Source organism: Rhagoletis zephyria, unplaced genomic scaffold (assembly GCF_001687245.7).
Source record: "Rhagoletis zephyria isolate East Lansing unplaced genomic scaffold, Rhagoletis_zephyria_1.1 Rzeph_scaffold_02273, whole genome shotgun sequence".
NCBI classification, from domain to species: domain Eukaryota; kingdom Metazoa; phylum Arthropoda; class Insecta; order Diptera; family Tephritidae; genus Rhagoletis; species Rhagoletis zephyria.
Genome location: NW_016159357.1, coordinates 1 through 22,408, shown reverse-complemented (window position 1 = coordinate 22,408; position 22,408 = coordinate 1). Strand labels below are relative to the sequence as shown.

The 22,408-nt window shown below is 34.9% G+C and overlaps 1 pseudogene; it reads left to right on the top strand.

Moving 5' to 3' along the window:
- Positions 1-7,081: 7,081 nt before the first annotated feature.
- On the top strand, positions 7,082-21,996 carry LOC108366436 (uncharacterized; annotated as a pseudogene).
- Positions 21,997-22,408: the final 412 nt, after the last annotated feature.

Genomic DNA, 22,408 nt, shown 5'->3' with positions numbered 1-22,408 from the left:
TTCACATATTTGGAAAAATACGTTACCCCAGAGAAGATCCAATCGTGGGAAGAAAATAACACTGACACCGATGAACGCTGGGTTGAATGCTTTCGACATTTTGACCAAAAGAAGGTCCCATACAATCACATGGTGAGAATCGTATCGTATGTTCTCTGCTTACCAGGCACATCAGCTACCATTGAACGCGTATTTTCTTTGATCAATCAGATTTGAAGCGATGAGAAATCGCAACTGAAAATCGAGACATTGCGAGATCTTTTGTTTGTTCGGTACAACATTAAAATGACTTGTATGGAATTTTTCGAATTCGTAAAGAAGCAACCTCAAATGCTGAAAGAAATTGCATCAGATGGAAAATACGCGCTCAGGAAAACTACTCAAGATCAATGAATTGATTACATAGGCCGACACTTTTGTAATTTAGCAGCAATTGCATTATTTCAGCTTTGAATGTATGTATGTACCTAAATATTTCTCAATTCGCAAATAAATATGCTGAAGTTTGTACGTCAAAAATGTGTTTGGATATCGACTAATAAACAGCAATAAAATCGTTTCCAAAATTTTTCTTTAAAATTTTGTGTTGCTACAATCTTTTGTGTACGTAAATGAGTTTTTGGAAAAGTAGTCACACTAGGTATAACATATATTTTAAAAAAATGTCACTTAGACCCTAATGATTTTAACCCCTTCAAATAAGATTTTTAGTAATAACTCAACTACAGCGGCAACTGGCGGATTAGATTGTGAAACTAAACCATCCAGAGACCCACTCAAACACACACACAAAATTTCGTTAAAATCCGTACAACCATTTAAGAGGATTTCACTCACATGCGCACCTACAGAAGAATTATAATTACATTCAAAGATATCTAAAAGTCGGTACGTTTGTAGCCCTCACGTCCCCTTTTCAAATAGCCTCAATTTTCTCCATGAGTATGGGCTTGATTTCATATACATACATATCTTCTTATGATGTTCCAGTACTGTACCATGAATACTTTCAGAGATATGCAGTATAAAATTTCGGTTTGTATGGGAGATGCCACGCCCCCTTTTCCAATAGCTCCCATTTTCTCCAAAAGTATGCGATGGATTTCGTATATCTCCATACCAAGTTCCAGAACTCTACCATGAACACTTCCAGAGATATGCAGTATGAAAAATTCGGTTTGTATGGGAGGTGCCACGCCACCTTTTCCAATAGCTCCAATTTTTCTTCAGGATCATACGATTGATTTCTTATATCTCCGTACCAAGTTCCAGAACTCTACCATGAACACTTCCAGAGATATGCAGTATGAAAAATTCGGTTTGTATGGGAGGTGCCACGCCACCTTTTCCAATAGCTCCAATTTTTCTTCAGGATCATACGATTGATTTCTTATATCTCCGTACCAAGTTCCAGAACTCTACCATGAACACTTCCAGAGATATGCAGTATGAAAAATTCGGTTTGTATGGGAGGTGCCACGCCACCTTTTCCAATAGCTCCAATTTTTCTTCAGGATCATACGATTGATTTCTTATATCTCCGTACCAAGTTCCAGAACTCTACCATGAACACTTCCAGAGATATGCAGTATGAAAAATTCGGTTTGTATGGGAGGTGCCACGCCCCCTTTTCAAATAGCTCAAATTTTTCTCCAAGAGTATGGGGTTGATTGCGTATATCTCCGTACCAAGTTCTAGAACTCTACCATGAACACTTCAAGAGATATGCAGTATGAAAAATTCGGTTTGTATGGGAGGTGCCACGCCCCCTTTTCAAATAGATCAAATTTTTCTCCAAGAGTATGGGGTTGATTGCGTATATCTCCGTACCAAGTTCTAGAACTCTACCATGAACACTTCAAGAGATATGCAGTATGAAAAATTCGGTATGTATAGGAGGTGCCACGCCCCCTTTTACAATAGCACCAATTTTTCTCCAAGAGTATGCGATTGATTTCGTCTATCTCCATACAAAGTTCTAGAACTCTACCATGAACACTTCTAGAGATATGCAGTATGAAAAATTTGGTTTGTATGGGAGGTGCCACGCCCCCTTTTACAATAGTCCGAAATTTTCTTCAAGGCAATGCAATTGATTTCATATATAGCCATACTAAGTTCCAGTATTCTACCGTTAACAGAGATATGTAGTATGAAAAATTCGGTTTGTATGGGAGGTGGCACGCCCCCTTTTCCAATACCTCCAATTTTTCTTCAAGTGTATGCCGTTGATTGCGTATATCTCCGTACCAAGTTCCAGAACTATACCATGAACACTTCCAGAGGTATGCAGTATGAAAAATTGGTTTTGTATGGGAGGTACCACGTCCCCTTTTCCAATAGCTTAGTTTTTCTCCAAGAGTATGCGATTGATTTCGTATATCGCCACATAAAGTTCCAGAACTCTACCATGAACACTTCCAGAGATATGCACTAAGAAAAATTTGGTTTGTATCGGAGGTTCTACGCCCCCTTTACATATAGATTTTTTTTTTAGCCTAATTTTTTACCTTGGGACACGTGCAGCAGGTGTCTGAAGTTTCAAAAAAATCGGTTCAGCCGTTATCGAGCTTTGCGAACACAAAAAAACTGCTTTCAAAATATATATTAGTATAGATATATTATATATTATTATTATATTTTGGCTGTATCTGTTGTTTCTGATTGTCGCAAAAAAAAACTTGCCTAGTGACGAATTCGCGCCTTGATATGGTGGTTGCTCAAAGCTATTTATATTCGAAATTGCATGAAAATTGGAAAACAGGATACTTTAAGCTTATCCAGGCAAAAAGCTACCTACGTACAAAATTTTATTCAAATCGGACCATAGATACGATTTGTCGAATAGATCGGTCCCTGGTCCACTTCGCGGAAAAAAGGATCCTATATGCTAATAAAGGGTAAAAGCTACCTATATACCAAATTTTAGCAAATCTGAATATTTATTTATTTTTTTATTTATTTATTTTTCTAGTAGTACAGGGTAAGACTTAGGTCTTTTAATAGTACTTCATCCATTATATACTGTACGTGGAAAGTAAAATAGTAATGACAATGACAATATTTACTTAAACCTAAATTAAATTAATTACAAATTATCCTTAATAATTAGATAACTGTAAGGAAAGAGGAAATAAATAAAAAAAGTATAGAAATTGAGAATTGAATTATAAAGGAAGAAATATACACGTTTAAGAGTTTTAAGAGTTTAATGCCCTGATACCCTGCGATCATATTGTTTTAAAATAGTTATAAATTAGTGTCTTGTAGTTGAATCTGCCTAGTCCAACCTTTACGGACTCCGGCACCGAGTTCCAAACCCTAGCCGCGTTAATGAAGAATAGTCTGGTGGATGTTAGGTAATTAAATTTTGGAACGATAAGACTGTGGTGTCTTCGTGACTTGGCTGGTATCAACTTCTCAAACAGATAGCTAGGCATCCTCCACACAATAAGTTTGTACATAAATATACAATTTCTAGCTGCCAGGTAGTTCTCAAGGCTGCAGCCTAATATCTTTGTCTGCCAAGGAGAAATATGTTCGTACCTGCTGATCCCATATACATAACGTGTAGCATTGTTAAAGGCAACATTGACTTTATGGCACGATATCGAATCTAATTTACTGTACACCACCTCAGAGTATGTGATGAGTGGCAAAATCAGTTGAAGTACTAATTTGCGCCTGGTTTCCACTGGAGTGAATGCAGCAGACACCCTTAATTTGCGCAGTATGGCATACACGTTTCCTACCATCTTATTTACATGGTCAGTACACGTAAGTTTTGTATTAACAATGAAACCTAAATTTTTTACCTTTTCCGTAAAACTTAGCGAACTAGAATCTATCCACAATTTGGGAATATTTTCAACATATACTACATTGTTACATATAGGCAAGACGTATGTCTTTGACACATTTAAACACAAAGAGTTATCACTAGCCTAAACAGATATTGCAGACAAGTCACTGTTTACTTTGAAACATAAATCTTCAACTAGACCAATACGACTGGACAAATACAATTGTACGTCGTCAGCATACGCATGCACATTCACATACTGACACTTAGAAAAAACATCATTGACAAAGAGACTGAATAAAAGCGGGCCAAGGACAGAACCTTGTGGGACACCTGTATTTACATATCTTGAATTTGAAATTGAATTACTTGACTTGACTTTCTGTGTTCTATCCTTAAGGTAGCTGATCATGAGTTTTATTGAACTTCTACTGAAACCAAAATAATGTTCCAGCTTAAGACAGAGCAAGTTATGATCCACAGAGTCGAAAGCCTTCGAGAAGTCGAGTAAACAGAGAAGAGTCAAGTCAACATTGTCAAAGTTAGTTCTTATATCATCGAGTATTTTAGTCATTCCAGTCGAGCAACTATGCTTTTGCCTGAACCCGTATTGCAATGAGGAGAGTAGATTTTTCTTTTGCACGAATGCCGAAATTTATTTCGCCATCAACTTTCACAAGCCTTAGAGAAGGCAGGCAATATGCTTATAGGCCTATAGTCACTCAAACTGCTAGCATTCATCTTTTTCGCAACTGGCAGTATAATAGCTTTTTTTCCAAATTGCTGGGAAACAAGAGGTTGTAAAACAATGATTTATTATGTGGGTTAGAGGGCCTATGATAAATCCCATTACAAGTTTTACAAATTTCAACGAAATTCCATCCTCACCTATAGCATTGGACTTAATATTCGATAGTGACCTCAGAACGTCAAGCTCACTAACTGTCGTGAATTGAAACTCGTCTTTTAAACTGGTACAGGATGAAAAATCCATTGAGGCGACAGTACTTTTGGTTATACTACTGACAAAGTAATCATTAAGCACATCAACGTCTATATCACACTCAGATCTGTATTTTAAAATTCTTTAGATTGCGCCATAGCTCTTTAGATGGAAGGGAGGAATCTAGTTTAGAACTGCTATACCAGCGCTTTGCTTGCTTTATTATACTGCTAGTTTCATTACGAACTTCTTTGTAACGGCGCCAGGACAAGTCTGTACTACTTTTTCTCCACTTTGCATACAATTTATTTCGTTTCTTAATGGCAGAATGAACTCTGGAATTATACCATGGACATGAACAATTTATAACATTGGCAGAACGAAGAGGGACATGAACATCAAATAACATGGTCAGGTGTTTGTTTAGGAAGTCAAGTTTATTATCAACTGTGGCAAGAAAAAACACTCACGCCAATTTACTTTACTCAAGTCAGAATGTAATGAGTTTACATTTAATGATTTAAAACCACGATAAACAAATTTAGTGCTTAAGTTTGGACGATTCAATACAACATCTACAGTACAAAATATTAAGTCATGGTCAGAAATAAAGTCAACTTGGTCAAATTTAAGGATATGCTTGAGATCACAGGTTATAAAGTAATCTAGGAGACTAGGTGGAGAATTATTTGCATATCTCGTTGGGATAGATCCATTAAAAACGCAGAGTCCTGCTGTTGCCAGCTGATCCATTAATTTGCAACTATAAGGGTCATTCACAATTAAATTTACATTAAAATCTCCACAAACCAATATACGCTCATAATCTAATACATATTCATACAGTTCAGCAAAAAATGGTTGAAGACAAACAATTTTACTAGGATTATACACACCTGATACAAGAATTTTGTTTTCGCTATCAGATATTTCAGTAAAGATGTATTCAGATTCACTATTATTCGACTTTGCTAGCAGTCTGAATTTAAGATTTTGTTTGCAGTACACTGCAACTCCTCCCCCTTTTTTATGCATGCGGTCATGCCTCAATAAATTGAACCCATTGAAAATAGGTTGAAGTCAGGAAAGTCACTTTGAAACCAAGTCTCAGTAACGCAAATTACATCCACCGCAGACTCTTCGAAGACGTACCTAGCAAAGTCAAGTTTGTTTCGGCTTAGACTACGAGCATTAAAATGCACCACATTAAGACCATCATTTTGTTTACACAAAATGTCAATAACAACTTTCTTATTTTCATTAACGCCCGACTTATCGAACAGACCTATACTTAAATTCGCAGAACTGGACCAAAACAGAAACAACTAAAAGCAAGCAAATACAGCATGTATGTATGTTTGCATAAGAACAAGACATTGGCAAAAGACAGAGTAACGCATGGCATGTAGTTAAGAAAACAATTACGAGTTCAAGAGAAGAGTAATAGAGTAATTAAAGAATAACTTAAGATAAGACGCAGAATAGCTAAGAGGAAAGCAGCAGATGCAAGATGTTGAGCAATAGAAGAAAAAAGAGCACATACGACATAAACAAATGGTAAATATAACAGCTATACATAAACACTCGCTATCAGGTAGCTGCAGCAACAACACTTTTGACGCTCTCCATATCAATTACCTTCACGGCTTTGCACTTAGGGCGAACGCGTACATACACATTCCCACGAACTGAGAAAGCAGCCACCAGCTTTTTATCTCTTCGTTGCTGCATTGCATAGCGCATTAGCTCGCGGTTGTTTTTCGTAAGGCACTCGTGTATATGTATTTTCCCATCTGAGTTGGAGCCAATATCACGGAGCATTAGTGGCGGTTTTTTTTCTTTGCAGAAGCGTGCTACTGACTTGAAGAGGGTGGAGCGATCGGCTGAAGACGCCAACTTCACAATCACTGAAGCAGCGGAGTTGTTCTGTTTTGATATTCTAAACGCAGAGCGAATCTGTAGCGCAGGCAAATGCAAACTCTGGCACAGACTACTAAAGGTAGCTTCCAAATTCTCGTTGTCAACGTAGGGGAGACCATTGATGATAAAATCAGTGGATACAGCAAGGTTTTGGCAATCATTTACCTCGTTCTTAAGCTGCACCACTTCCTTTTTCAATTGCTCATTCTGCGCGATTTGGAATTCTGCCTTTGTCACACGTTCTTCAATTTTTCGCAGCGCCTTTCGAAGGTTCACCAGCTCAGCCGTTAACTCGCCAAATCGCTGCATCACTCGCTGCATCACTCGCTCTTCATAAGGGTGGGTAACTCTGTAAGTTTTGGTGTGCTGACTCAGTAACTCCAACTCACTTTAATGAGTCAGCACAGTGACTGGCACAAGTGTGCTATCGCACAATTGGTATGTACATCGAAATTTTTGATGATGTTAGTAATCGAAATCGATTTAGAAAAGATTATCTTTAGCTTCTGTTCGTAGCTGGCCGGCAAAATTTTAGAAAGCTGATTTCAACTGGTGAGTTCATTTGCAAAATAATTCCCCTTGGATGTATTAACTTCTAGCCCAGTTATGCATACTTAGCTTTGCTTGAGAGTTGTCATACAAGAATATGTTAAATGGGCTATGCATGTAAGCGGTTACCCAACGCATAGCACTTCACATGTAGAATTCTGTTTGGTTTTGATTTTAACGTAAAAATGGTATAACAGTGCAAGTATGCATAACTGGGCTATTCGCCTTGCTTCTTGTTAAATTTCAATTTCAATTTTTCAATTGATGGTTAGTCTAGTGATGCCATCTATTATGGTACTTTTTGGAAGATCGTATTGTGTGAATGTGTCAGCTCATCAATTGAGTTACCACATCGACACAGTTCTAAACAATGCAAGCCGCACCGAGCTATGCAAGTGTCAGCACATCAACTGAGTTACCATATCGACTCTGTAGCACACTGAGCTATACATTGTCAGCACATAAACTGAGTTACTGAGTTAAAAACTTTTTCAGAGGTGAGTCTGAGCGTGCGGCACAGTTCTAAGAGTCAGCACAGTAAATCAGCACAGTGCTGAGTTACCCACCTCTAGCTCTTCAGACGTTTTTACCCGCTCAGCTATCTCTTCTACAATGCTCCTTCTTGTTGACATTTTGAGCTTTGCTTGAAATTAAATCTAGGCAATTTGTTAAATACAAATATCGCACACACAAAATATAGTCAACGAAACTACTCGGTATGAGGTGTAGAGATAGATTGATGAGACCCGCAATCACTTCAAATGCAAATATATCAACGGAAACTCGGACTAAGTTACTACAGCGCACCGACAAACACGTCTACTTAGCTTGACATCTGTAATACAATCATAATACAATGTTAATCATACATAAATACATAAATAAGATTTTTTCGAATAGATCGGTCCCTGGTCCACTTCCCGGAAAAAAGGATTCTATATGCTAATCCAGGCAAAAAGCTACCTACGTACTGAATTTTAAGCAAATCGGACCATAAATACGATTTTTTCGATACCATGGAGTCGATAACCGAATAATAATCGTTTATCTACCACTAGTCGACACTCGCAATAGGGGTCAGACACACAATTGATATAGAAAGTAAACAAAAAGCCAGGACAAATTTTGAATTTAGGAAGGGTAGAAACGTTTCTTTTTTGTTTATACCTAATATTAAAGTACCTTTCGTTAAAATACAAGAAAATAGCAAGCAGTCGCTTTATTTACACAACAAAATCTTAAATATAACGAAAAAGAACAAAAACTACAAATTTTTATCCATGTGGAAAATTTGCCAACTTTGAGCGACTTTACCTCATTAACTTCTAATTCCTGTTTAATAAAGGTTATATTTTCGTAATCTCTTGAAAATTTGCTTATTAGATACGTATATCGAACGCTTACGTGAAATTTTTGCAACGTTTTTGCGGCAGAGGCGCCATAGTTGATGTCACCATTCTTTCTATGTGTATGTACAAAATTTAAAATATTATACACGTTACTTTCTAGGTGTATCGATGAGCTTCCAACAATGCGCAAAATGTGATTGTGTAAGTGTTCATATAAGTTGGACGTAGCTGCTATAAATAAATAATATGTAATTAAATACAGCAAAGATAATCGTGTATGTATACTTAAATTTATTTAAAGATTTAACGTTCACGCAAAATGCCTGTCAGCTATACGATGCCACCACTTCCTGCCAACTCAACACAAGATGGAATTCGCGAGACAATGTTATATAGTGGATCAAGGTTCAAAGGGTTTCAAAAGTATCAAGGCAACTCTTACGACGTCGAAGTGGTTCTGCAGGTATTTTTAACCGACTTCCAAAAAAGGAGGAGGTTATCAGTTCGTCGGAATATTTTTTTTTTTTTTATGTATGTTACCGCATACCTTTGCACCACGTCAACGTCAATAATTCTTTTTGCAATGGAAAGGTAGTGTCTCAGAGGTGGTCCCATACTAATTTGGTTTAGATCCGATCATTGGATCATGAAATATATAAATATATATATATATTTTTTTTAGTCGGTTTTTTTGCTAAAAATTACTTGTTTTTAACTTACACTTTTTTTAAATATATAAAATTCATTAAAAAACACGAAGCTTTTCAATGCCGAGTGGCAAAATAAAACTATAAATAAATAATATGTAATTAAATACAGCAAAAGATAATCGTGTATGTATACTTAAATTTATTTAAAGATTTCACGTTCACGCAAAATGCCTGTCAGCTATACGATGCCACCACTTCCTGCCAACTCAACACAAGATGGAATTCGCGAGACAATGTTATATAGTGGCTCAAGGTTCAAAGGGTTTCAAAAGTCTCAAGGCAACTCTTACGACGTCGAAGTGGTTCTGCAGGTATTTTTATATACAGGGTATTCTTTCTGGACGTTACTGACCATTTTTTTTTTAACTTACACTTTTTTAAATACGTAAAATTCTTTAAAAAACACAAAGCTTTTCAATGCCGAGTGGCAAAATAACGTGAGGGTCAATTTCAAGGTCATCTCGATGTCAACATGGCTTTTTAAGTGGTAACCCCCTTTTTTAATCCCAAATTTAGAAAGAACGGAAACTTCTACGTTCAGATAATGTATAATATGTGGGGTTCATTTCATCGTCAGGGTCATATGAAGCGTCAATCTTCCTATTCAGTAATTTTTTTTCACTAAATTTACCCAACTACGATTAGTAAATTTAGTGAAAAAAACATATTAAATAGGAAGATTGACGCTTCATATAACCCTGACGGTCAAATTAACTCCACATACGATACGTTCCTTCTGAATTCGAGATAAAAAAAGGGGGTTACCACTTAAAAAACCATGTTGACATCGAGATGACCTTGAAATTGACCCTCACGTTATTTTGCCACTCGGCATTAGAAAGTTTGTGTGTTTTTCATGAATTTTACATAAAAAAAAAACAATTTAAGAAAAATGGGCAGGGAGGGAGTAACGTTCAAAAAGAATACCCCATACATATATTTCTATAGCTTTTAAAGGAAATTCGATAAATGGATTCTAATATACTCTAAAAAATCACGTTTTTTTTAAATTTTTTTATGCATATATCTGTTGCGGTTTTTTCAAACAAGATTACGCTAAATCTGAGCCATTTTTTATAATTTAAATCTGTTATATTTAAAAAGCAAAAGCAAAAGACCATAACGAGGGCTTATATTCAATACCCTATATCTGGAATTTTGATCAAAATAAGTTTTTGATGGTAACGTAAGCTCCGATTAGTCTTTCATCCATGACAATAATGTCAAACTTAAAATATAGCTTTAATGGTATTATATTCTCATTTTGAAAAATGTCTATCTGCAATAACATTTTGTTATAAGAGCAAAATCCTCTATCTGCACAATTTTGCTTGAAAATTGTTTTTATTAACATTTTTTGTGGCAGGTAAGTTACATGTGCCTATGTATGCACATTAGACTGCATCGCTCCCCATACAAAGAAAAATCTGTACTATTTTTCCATTAGAATTATAAAACCTATTATATTTTAAGACGTCCACCGAAATATTTCCGAAAAATATTAAGATTTAAGTGAGCTGGACCGATTTGAAAATACCTCAAAAAATGGAGTTTTTCATGAATAAAATAGTTTCTTAAAGATTTTTTTTTGAAAAAATCCCCTCAAATGACAAAACGGTTTAAGCTTAAAATTTGGCATGAAAATATTTTTAAGAAATTAAAAAAAAAATTTAAACGGAATCGTAATGATGAGATTTTGATGCTGTTTTTAACTAAATAAGAATAGTTTTGGCCCAGCTATTCAAGTTTTTTGTAAATCAATCTTTGAAAAAAGTAAAAAAAAAACAGCATCAAAAATCTCATTCTTACGATTCCGTTGAAAAGATTTTTAAATATTTTTATGCCGATTTTTTAGGCTTAATCTGTTTTGTCATCTGAGGGGACTTTTTCAAAAAGTTCTTTAAGAAACTATTTTTATTCATAAAAAACTCCCATTTTTGTAGGTATTTTCAAATCGGTCCAGCTCACTTCAATCTTAATATTTTTTCGACATATTTTGGCGGACGTCTTAAAATATTATAAATTTTGTAATCCTGGCGGAAAACCGCAACTTTTTTTGGTGATGCTGTCTAATGTACATATGTATGTATATGTTACCGGTAAAATCCGATCTTAGGTCAAACTAGTTTTGCCCAGGCTAAACTAGTTCTACCTAATTCGATATATCTGTCCAACCGAAACCAAATTTTATACAACAAAAAAATCTTCCATATCCCGTCAAACATAGAGTCATTAAACTCCATTACTCCATTCTATCTCAAGGGTCACCAATAGTGAAAAACTGCTATTATTATTCCCATTGCCAAACTAAATATAAACAATTCATTACTTTCTAAATACAGACCCATTTCCCTCCTCCCCTGCATATCTAAAGTTTTACGCTGGAAAAATGGTGAGAGGATGTACAATGTTGTTAAGTCTTTCCTTTACAACCGGAAGTTCGTTGTTCGTGTCAATACCGGCTGCTCTTTTGCGGTAACAAAAGGGCTTGGTGTTACAATTGTCGTCGGTGCTTTTCCTGCGTACTGCTCGGCATTTGCAATTGCTAGAAGCTGTATGTTTCGCCTCTAAAAACGAAAGAAATTTCCTCATATGCATGGACAGTAAATCAGCCATCGAAGTCCTCTTTAACAGTGCTAATGATTCTCATATGATTTCGAAATCACGTTAAATACTCTTTCGACACAACATTAAAATTATGTGGCTACCTGGGCACGTCGGAATTTAAGGGAACGAGTTTGCAGACCAATGATTTATGTGTTAAAAACTTAATTTAACATAACATTTACATCTAAAGAACTGACATTTTCATTATTCTGCAAAACCCACTATCAGCACATTTTTTTTTTTATATAAATAGTTACAATTCGAATTGCAATAACCTCTATATGATCTTTAAACTAAAATAAAATGAATTAAAATTGAAATCCTAGTTTTAATATATAGCGTGAATTTTTCAGACATGCGTGGATACTTAAAATTATTTACACTTTTAAAAATAGCTGTCAAAACAGTTTTTTTGCTCTCCTGAAAAATTGAGTTTTTTGCAGATAGAGGGTATTGAATATATAAGCCCTCGATAAGCAAAACCTCACTCCTCACTGTACCTGCCCAACTGAATACAGAATTTTTTCCAGACACAGCTTTCCCCTACATCGATGCTAATGTAGTCAAAGATATCACACATAAATTTTGGTCCCGATCGGAGACGGTTTAGGCGTGTCGCACAGGGGTCAAAGTACAGATTCCGCTATGGAGACTCCAAAAATTTAAATTAATTTTTTTTCATGTAGTACCCAAAATCGATACCACTACGTCGAATATATTACAAATAAATTTTGGTCCCGATTGGAGTCGGTTAAGGCATGTCGCACAGGGGTCAAAGTTCAGATTCCTCTATGGAGACTCAAAAAATTTAAGTTAATATTTTTTTCAGCTAATACCCAAAGTCGATACTACGGACGTTGAAGATATCACATACAAATTTTGGTCCCGACTAGAGTCGGTTAAGACGTGTCGCACAGGGGTCCAAGTTCAGATTCTTGTATGGAGGGTCAAAAAAAAAAAAAAAATATATATATATACTAGCAGACCCGGCAAACGTCGTCCCGCCCAAAATTAGATTTTTAATTCAACCATTTTGATTCAACATTTTTTCCAACAGTCCACGTTTACGATTTCCATTGGCACAATCATCGGCTAAGATTTTGGTTTGGTGGTCGTTGCCGCCTTAAATAACCTAACGAGGGTGCTATGTCCATGAAAAAGTTCTCTGGCGGCAACAATGATCGGGATCTGTACTGAATCTGCCCTAGAAACTTTATCTTATAGTTGGTGGTAATTTCGAAATGGATGCGTATCCTTGTTCAATAGAAATACAATATACATACATATACTGCGATGAAGTACCCTAAAACCCAGCTTCACGAAAGCAATTTAAGTAAAAAATTATGTTTCTCTCTGTTTAATTCAATTTAAAAAAATACATTTTCATTAAATTGCTTTTATTATGGTATTTCGACAGGTGGTGATTTGAGATTTAGCACTGCACAACTCAACCCTGATGTGTCGGTATTAAGCTCTAACGCATAATAATATTGGGCCAATCGTAACACACGAGAGTTCGATATACTCAAGAGGTCGATTTAGACTGACATTCTCGTCGGCACCTTTTCTCACTTGTCGATTTTAGTAATAACTCGACCTCAGCAATTGGACTTGTTTTGCAATTGGATCGGATCATAAAAAAAGATTTTTTAGTAATAACTCAACTCCAGCGCCAACTGGCGTGTTCATTGTGAAACTAAACTATCCAGAGACCCACTCAAACACACACACATAACATTGTTGAAATCCCTCCAGCCATTCAGGATTTCACTCACAAACATACCTACAGAAAAATTATATCCACATTCAAAGATAAGGCAAAGGCAGTACGTTTGTACTTCGCCATGCTCACTTTTCAAAGAGCCCGTTTTTCTCCATGAGTATGGTATTGATTTCATATATCTCCATACGAAGTTCCAGTACTCTACCATGAACATTTACAGAGATATGCAGTATCGAACCCGGCTTGTATGGTAGGTGTCACGCCCCGTTTTCCAATAGCTCCATAATTTCTCCATGACTATGCGATTAATTTCATATATCTCCACACCAAGTTCCAGTCCTCTACCAAGAACAATTCTAGAGGTATGCAATAAGAAAAATTTGACTTGTATGGGAGGTGCCAAGCCGGTATAAAGTTCCAGTACTCTACCAAGAACAATTCTAGAGGTATGCAATAAGAAAAATTTGACTTGTATGGGAGGTGCCAAGCCGGTATAAAGTTCCAGTACTCTACCATAAACACTTCCATAGATACTTATGAAAAAATTCAGTTTATATGGGAGGTGCCACACCCCCTTTTCAAATAGTCCGAATTTTTGTTCATGAGTATGTGATTGATTTCATATATCTCCAAACCAAGTTCCAGTACTCTACCATGAACATTTCCAGAGATATCTATATATATAAAAATTAAATGTTTTCCGTATGACGGCGATGCCTGACCAAACAACTAAACCGATTTCAATTCTGTAAAAATTGCTTTTTTGGACCTTCTGGTGGAAGGTTTTTCGATTAAAAGAAATTCGAAACTTTTTGCTGTTGCCAAAAAGTTAAGAAAATTGAGATGTCACAATTTCACAATTCCATAGAGTTTTCCATATACAATGATAATCGACCATCCCGGTTTCTAAGGAAAAACAAAGTTGTTGTTTCTATTGAATTCCAATCCTTTTTATCATATTAACACACCTTCTAAACCTTCCCTGGACTTCCACAAACAATTCAAGACCAAAATTAGCCAAATCGGTCCAGCCGTTCTCGAGTTTTAGCGAGACTAACGAACAGCAATTCATTTTTATATATATAGATATATATTATATAGTTCAATTTTTGTACGACGACAGGGGTCTTTACTTCTCAATTGCCTACTCAGTTCGATGTAGCACTTCATAAAAATGTAACCTTAGTTTTATATACGCATTTATTGCTTTGTTGTGTTATACGGTAGACAAACGGGCTCGATTATTTGCATAACCAGCCTTTATTTGCTTTGACTCATGCATTTTCCTCTTTAATATGCGCATAAGAAGCTGAACAAATGCACGAAATTTTTGGGAATTAACTCGGATCCGGGCAGTTTGCGTTGACAACACTGGTCAGCTGTTGTCTTTTCTACAAGTAAGCAAACAAAGCGCGCGTGTTCCGCGTCCGCAGTAGCCGAGTGGTAAGAGTTACGGGATACAAGCCTGTAGCTGCCAGGTTCGATCCTCGGTTGGAGCGATTGCGAAATTTTTTTTGTTTTTATTTATTTTATATTTTTTTTTATTTTATTTGATCTATATATTTAATGTTACTTTATTTTGTTTTCATTTGCTTTATTTTATATCACTTTTTTTATTTTACTATCAGTTAATTTAAATTTTTAGAGTTGAATTTTAATAAAAAGTCAACAACAACTAACTGAAAGCAACGTAAAAAAAATATAGAACTTATAAAAAAAAGAATGAAAAAAAAAAATGAAAATTTAATTGGCCGTGGGACTCGAACCCACGACCTTGCGGCTCGTTTATCCGCATAACTGCCGTCTGTGAGGTCAAAATTATTATGCGCATATGTATGCCAGATTATATGCATAAGCTTTGCCGTCTGTCACAGCTTTTATACGGTAGACAAATGGGCTCGATTATTTGCATAACCAGCCCTTATTTGCTTTGACTCATGCATTTTCCTCTTTAATGTGCGCATAAGCAGCCGAACAAATGCACGAAATTTTTGGGAATTAACTCGGATCCGGGCAGTTTTCGTTGACAACACTGGTCAGCTGTTGTCTTTTCTACAAGTAAGCAAACAAAGCGCGCGTGTTCCGCGTCCGCAGTAGCCGAGTGGTAAGAGTTACGGGATACAAGCCTGTAGCTGCCAGGTTCGATCCTCGGTTGGAGCGATTGCGAAATTTTTTTTTGTTTTTATTTATTTTATATTTTTTTTATTTTATTTGATCTATATATTTAATGTTACTTTATTTTGTTTTCATTTGCTTTATTTTAAATCACGTTTTTAATTTTACTATCAGTTCATTTAAATTTTTAGAGTTAAATTTTAATAAAAAGTCAACAACAACTAACTGAAAGCAACGTAAAAAAAAATATAGAACTTATAAAAAAAAGAATGAAAAAAAATTAAAAAAAAATGAAAATTTAATTGGCCGTGGGACTCGAACCCACGACCTTGCGGCTCGTTTATCCGCATAACTGCCGTCTGTGAGGTCAAAATTATTATGCGCATATGTATGCCAGATTATATGCATAAGCTTTGCCATCTGTCACAGCTTTTAGTGTATTTTTCTCTATAGTATTTCACAACTTGCAATATGTGTTGTTTGTCCTCCTCATTTTTGGACCAAATTTTATTGTACTCTTCTACAAATTTAACTCCTCTCTCTGGCGTGTCATTTACCACTTTTAAATACTTTATCCATATAACTTATATAACTTCCATTTATTCTCCAACAATTTAGGTCTGCATAAATAAGCTCTTTGTTTATGGAAAGCCGATCAAAAAATGCTAAACTGCTTTTATTTATAAACTGATCTAGATCATTACCTAATACTTTTTTTCACTCCCTTTTAAACAATTTTAATTTTTTTTCTTCAAAGTTTTCGTCTTTTCTTAAAGATGCAACCATTTTTTATTTTGTCTCATTTGAAATTTTTTCATTAAATAAGGCCAAACAAACTGTTTCCGGTGCAAGATACCATACATGATTTTTGAATTTTGAATACTTTATCAAAATATTTGTAATGGTATAATAGTTAAAAAAAAGTCAGCGCCTGAAACAGGTGTGGATTTCGAGGCCAGCATCCATTTCTCTAAATAAATTTTAACTATAAATATGCATAAATCCCGGACTGCTATTTCTTAGTTTTCTCTGGTATGTACTCCTCTCGAAAGATATATATTTTTAAAACAGAAATACCCTTTGCCATCACTCTTTGGAGATGAACCGAGAAATACAAGTGCTAATTCTACAAATTCCTTATAGCTATTTACTAGCTTGTCCTTATTAGCTATTGCTATTCTCACATATCCGTCCTCAATTCCAGTTTTGAAATTGCCTTTGTTCAATTTGGGCCAGGCGTCTCTAAAGTTTTTAAGAATTTGAACATTACGCCCTTTTGATAAGGGTATTTTTGCTTAGAAAGCACTGCGTAATACTAATTCATATATGAGTAGTCCACTTGCAAACAGCGTTATGTGATTTTATAATAGTAAGCCATAAATTAAAAAAAAACCGTCTACAACAACAAGTAAAATCCAAATTGTATATTTTTTTTTATTATCTGAAAATTTGGATAAATAAGAGCCTAATAACATTAAAAAACGAAATCGCAGTATGGTAGTTTTTGCAAATTATATATATAAAAGAATAATATAGCGAGTTTTGAAACAGTTACTTTTACATAGCTAGCTTTTTTTAGCTTTTCGCGTTCTCTGTTCCATGAAGATGGGTCTGCTTCTTTTTTGCGACGGCTTCCACTAGGCACCGAAACTACAACGTTTTCTTGCAGTTTTCTAAGTGCATAAGAAGATGGAGACTTTTGCACTTGTATAAATACATACAATAAATATTATAGCGACTTTTGAAAGTGTATATATACACACATTAATTATTATAGCGACTTTTGCTAGAGTAGCTAAGATTTGATGCTATTTTTTCAGAATATATAAGGATTTTGCACTGTATTGGTAGTGGACATGAAACTATTTTAAATACTGGTACGTTAACCACCAAAAACTAAAAATCTAAAAAAATTTACATAGAGCACTTTGCAAGTGGACTACTCATACATATATGGTGACGACACACAGTGCTGTATGAGCGGGCAAAAATCAAAAAAATGGTTGTCACGTATGTCAACGTGTTTGGTATCGTTGGAAAGGAAATTTATCCTAGATTAAGGATCTGGACTTAGTTTTTGTTTTTATCTCATAAGGTTCTCACAAAAACCTCTTAAAGTTGTGTGTTTTTTATATATTTTTTCTTTTATGAAAATGCCTTTAGCTGGAGTCTTTAAAAAAAATTGCTAAAAATACAATTTATCATACTTTATCTTAAGACACAATTTTTCTAATTAGAAAATCTGTAAGGAAACCACTCTATAGAGCTTTTTAAAAAATATTGAGCTTCCTGGCTGGAATGGCCTATTTGCTACACCCTAAAATTTGTTGCAGAAAATTTAAAAAATTCCTAAGTTTACAAAGGGATAAAAAAAAATATGTAAAAGTATGTTTTTTTTTATTCTTTTATTTGAAAGAAGGGGCATTTTTCTTTGAAATAAAAAAAAAAGTCTGCAGACTCATTGCGCTTTTCGAAGAAAATCGTTTTTTTTAAGGTTATAAAATAAACTTTTGCAAAAAAAAAATTTCACTGCAGTTCCACAGTATTCCTTCTTACCACATTCTAATGAAGTTATTCTTGCAACCGTATGTTGCGTGTATACGTAAATAGTGAAAAAAATAATATTAATATGAATTCAATTATAAAAAACTCAATTTTAGCTGATATCTGGATTTCTACTCGTCCATCAGATAGAGTGTTTGCATTATCTGCATTTTTTGAAGACAAATTAATACACGCTAAATGCGACAAAGCACTTTTGAATCAAAAAATAAAACTTTTTAATAGTGAGATGAAAAATAAGTGGAATTATAGTGGCCGCAAAAGAAGCGCTTTTGAAAAAACATATTCTAAATGGCTAAATTGGACATTCCTTTCCCTTCCGGATTCCAATGGAAATAAGGATAAATGTGCTGAACGGGGAAGACCTTCTAAAGAAGAATTTTGCGAAGCTTCACGGAGAACAAAAAATCGAAGGGTAGAGCATTTGTTGAAAAACTATTCCATCGAAGAGCTCGATAGAAGAGCTAGTATAGATTACACTTATAGAAGAGCTAGTATAGATTACACTTTTTCTGACTAGTATGATTTCAACCCAAAATTCATGAATGAATTCATGTATGAATACTTCACAAAATTCATGTATGAATACACCACAATTCATGTATGAATACACCACAAAATATATAGTCAATGAACTAGTGTGTTTGCTGAGTAGTTTGGAATTTGACTGCATGATGACTTTAATTTTTCAATAAACGGCGTTAGATAAAACAAATAATTTTTGATTCAGTATTTTGCAACAACTCTTGTTCGTGCGAAGTAACTAATAAAAAGGAAAACAAAATTATATTTGTCTTTTGAGTATTTAATGTCGTCTTGAATGAATCAAATTTTTTAAGCGTGTGACATCCACACCAAAAGATATAATCAATTTAAAAAAACATTTTGTAGTCAAAAAGGACCAAAATGAAAGTAGCTGCCATTCCTAGAGGGTTTGCGTAAGAGAGATATAGGGAATCTTATTTGCCATGAATTAAGCCATAGAATGAAGCCTTGAAGTCTTTAATATTATTAGGAAAACGCCCTGTATAAATAATAAAATAACTACTCAGTATTGGAACTACTTCTGAATATCAAATTTTGCAGTTTCAATCTCAGTTTCCATGAAAAATGTAAGAGCTAGGTAAAAAAAAATTGATTTTTCAAATCTCCGTACTCTAATCCACCAAGAAACGAATTTTTACTCAAATCCGTCCATTATTCTATTTTTGCCCACTTTTTATATGGAGACACAGCACTGTGCGACATGGCAAATACAGCAAGCTGTTACCAATTTTTTGTTCTAGAAAAGAACAAGCTCCCTGCAACCTGCCTGTGTTTGCTGCCGTTGTATCGCAGCCAAGAGCTTGTGTGAGCAAATCAAATTTTTGGCAAAAAATGTCAGTTACGCGGTTTTGCAGAACGACGATATATGATATGTTCGAATTTAGTAGGTCCGATTTTGGGTATTAGCTGAAAAAAATTAATTTAGTTTTTTGAATCGCCATAGAGGAACCTGAACTTTGACCCCTGTGCGACACGCCTTAATCGATTCCAATCGGGACCAAGATTTATATGTGATATCTTCGAGGTTAGTAGCATCGATTTTGGGTATTAGATGAAAAAATATTAACTTAAATTTCTTGAGTCTCCATAGAGGAATCTGAACTTTGACCCAGCCTTAACCGACTCCAATCGGGACCAAAATTTATATGTGATATCTTCGACTTTAATAGTATAGATTTTGGGTATAAGATGAAAAAAAAAATTAATTTAAATATTTTGAGTCTCCATAGTGTAATCTGAGCTTTGACCCCTGTGCTACACGCCTTAACCGTCTCCAATAGGGACTAAAATTCATATGAGATACCTTTGACCGTGGTATTACCGATTGAGAGGGTGAGACTTAAAATTTAATTTTAAGGACCAGCCTAATGTACATACATAATAAAAATATGGAAACAGAAGATTCATTGCGTGACCTTTTTATACCAAATAGTGACAAAAACATTATTTTCGTTGGGGTTTCATCATTTATCATTAGACATCGGAATTCTATGAAATTGTTATCACTACTTATGTTAACAGCTCTTTGTATTAATTCTGACTAACTCAGTGAGAGATCAGGACAAGGATGAATTTATTTAAACCAAAATGTATTCAAGCAAAAATGTGTTAGGTAGGCGTTGAGGCCAATGGTAACTCTTGTACCACATCTGAATGCTGAAAGCCATACAGAGCTCCGAAAAGCTTGTGGGGCTTTGGTTTTTGCTGTGTGAGACATCTCCGAAGGAGATGTGATGCATCAAGCGGGATTGCTGAGCATCGGTTAAGGATTTATGTATGTTAAAAATTGGGTAGGCGCTGTGACCAAAGGTAACTATTATACCACCTCTGTCTGCTGAAAGCCATACGGAGTCCCGTGAGACAACTCCGGATGAGTTGTGATCCATCAAGCGAGAGTGTGAAGTAGTGCTGTTCATACTCACGCATCCTCAAAGACCGATTATAGTAGTATTTTGTGAGATAGTTTACTTTTTTATTTACTTTATAGTAAAGGCAAACGTCAAGCTGTGAGGTTCAACTTATATTGTGCTCTGATTTGTCTTTCTTTTGCAAAGTTTATTGAGGCAGTTCTGAGTTAAAGTTGTTGCAAAATTGCCTACAAGCATCTTAGTATGAAAATAATCGAAGCTAAGTGAAAGTTCTGTGTTTTATATTAAATTTAATTAAATTTCACTAGCATACATCTAATCTTGCCGAGTCATTTGTTGTTATCATTGTTGTTGTAACTCTTTTGTAGTTAACTGAAAGCTATTACATCAGCTCCTAAATTGTTATAATTTATTTTGTTTGTCTTTTTATTACAAGTGTTATTAAATCTTTCAATATGAAGTGCGAACTTGATACTTGCCAAATTAAAATCGATTCTGAACGCTACTTATCGTGCTGGCTCTGTGATAGTATTTGCGATCTAAAATGTGCTGGTTTTACGTGTGTCAAAACGCAAGCGTCTTCATAGTCCGATTAATGAAATGATAATCGCTCCACGTCAGAACAATCTTCCGAATGACTTAATTAACCTCTCTTCTCTGCTTAGTCTGCTTCCGCTTCTAATAACAACGAGCCTAAAGTATCTTCCTCTTCCCCCGTTGAAGTTGTGGCACCGTCATCTAATCCTCTAACGCTTACTCTACCCTCAATTAGTAACTCAGTTACTCAACCCCTTCCGCCGGTAATCGTGTCTGATCCTGGTGTATCCTGTGCAAACAAAATCAACAAATTTGCAACAGCTAGTGAAGTGAGCCTTACACCAAGTCAGGCTGCAGAACAAGCCAAGATAAATGAGCAAAAAAAATCCATTAGATGCACTAAGTCGTTTATCACTAAGGCATCAGGGTTTAGAAAAACGTTCGGGTCTACAAGACGTTGATGATGAATACTTTTAAAAGAATGTCTTCTCTTGTTCAATTTTAAATAAGCATTCGGGACAGAATGACTCTTATGAACAGCATGGTCGTGCAATTTCGTTGATAAATTTGGCGCAGGGCAATGCTTCCCACATACAGATGCAAAAACATCATGCAAAACAGCAGTCAACGCCGCATTTAACGCAGGTTCAGCCAACTTCTCAGTCGACCCAACCATATCAAGCGCCAACGGAATTTGTATCGCATTAGCAACTACCACCACAATAACAATCATATGTGCAAGCATATGAACAACAAACGCAATTAATTAAACAATGCAATTTCCATCCAAGAAAGTATAATCAGGGCTACAGCTACTATAACAATAACTAACGCAGCAACAGTCACAGAAATTATTTTAGTTTTGCTGTCACAGGTAACTAAGGAATAAAATTAGTGTTGTTTTTATTTAAAAAAAAAAAAAAAAAAAATTCGTGTCTGAAATCTTTTGTTTTTTTNAATAAAATTAGTGTTGTTTTTATTTAAAAAAAAAAAAAAAAAAAATTTCGTGTCTGAAATCTTTTGTTTATTTATTCAGTTTTTGTTAATGTTTTAAAAGTTACTCTCTGACTTTGTTTATTTGTTTTTAAAATCAAATTTATTAACAAAAAAATAGGACAAAATTAATTAAAAAATTTATTAACAAATTAATTTATAATTAATTACAGATTTAACAATC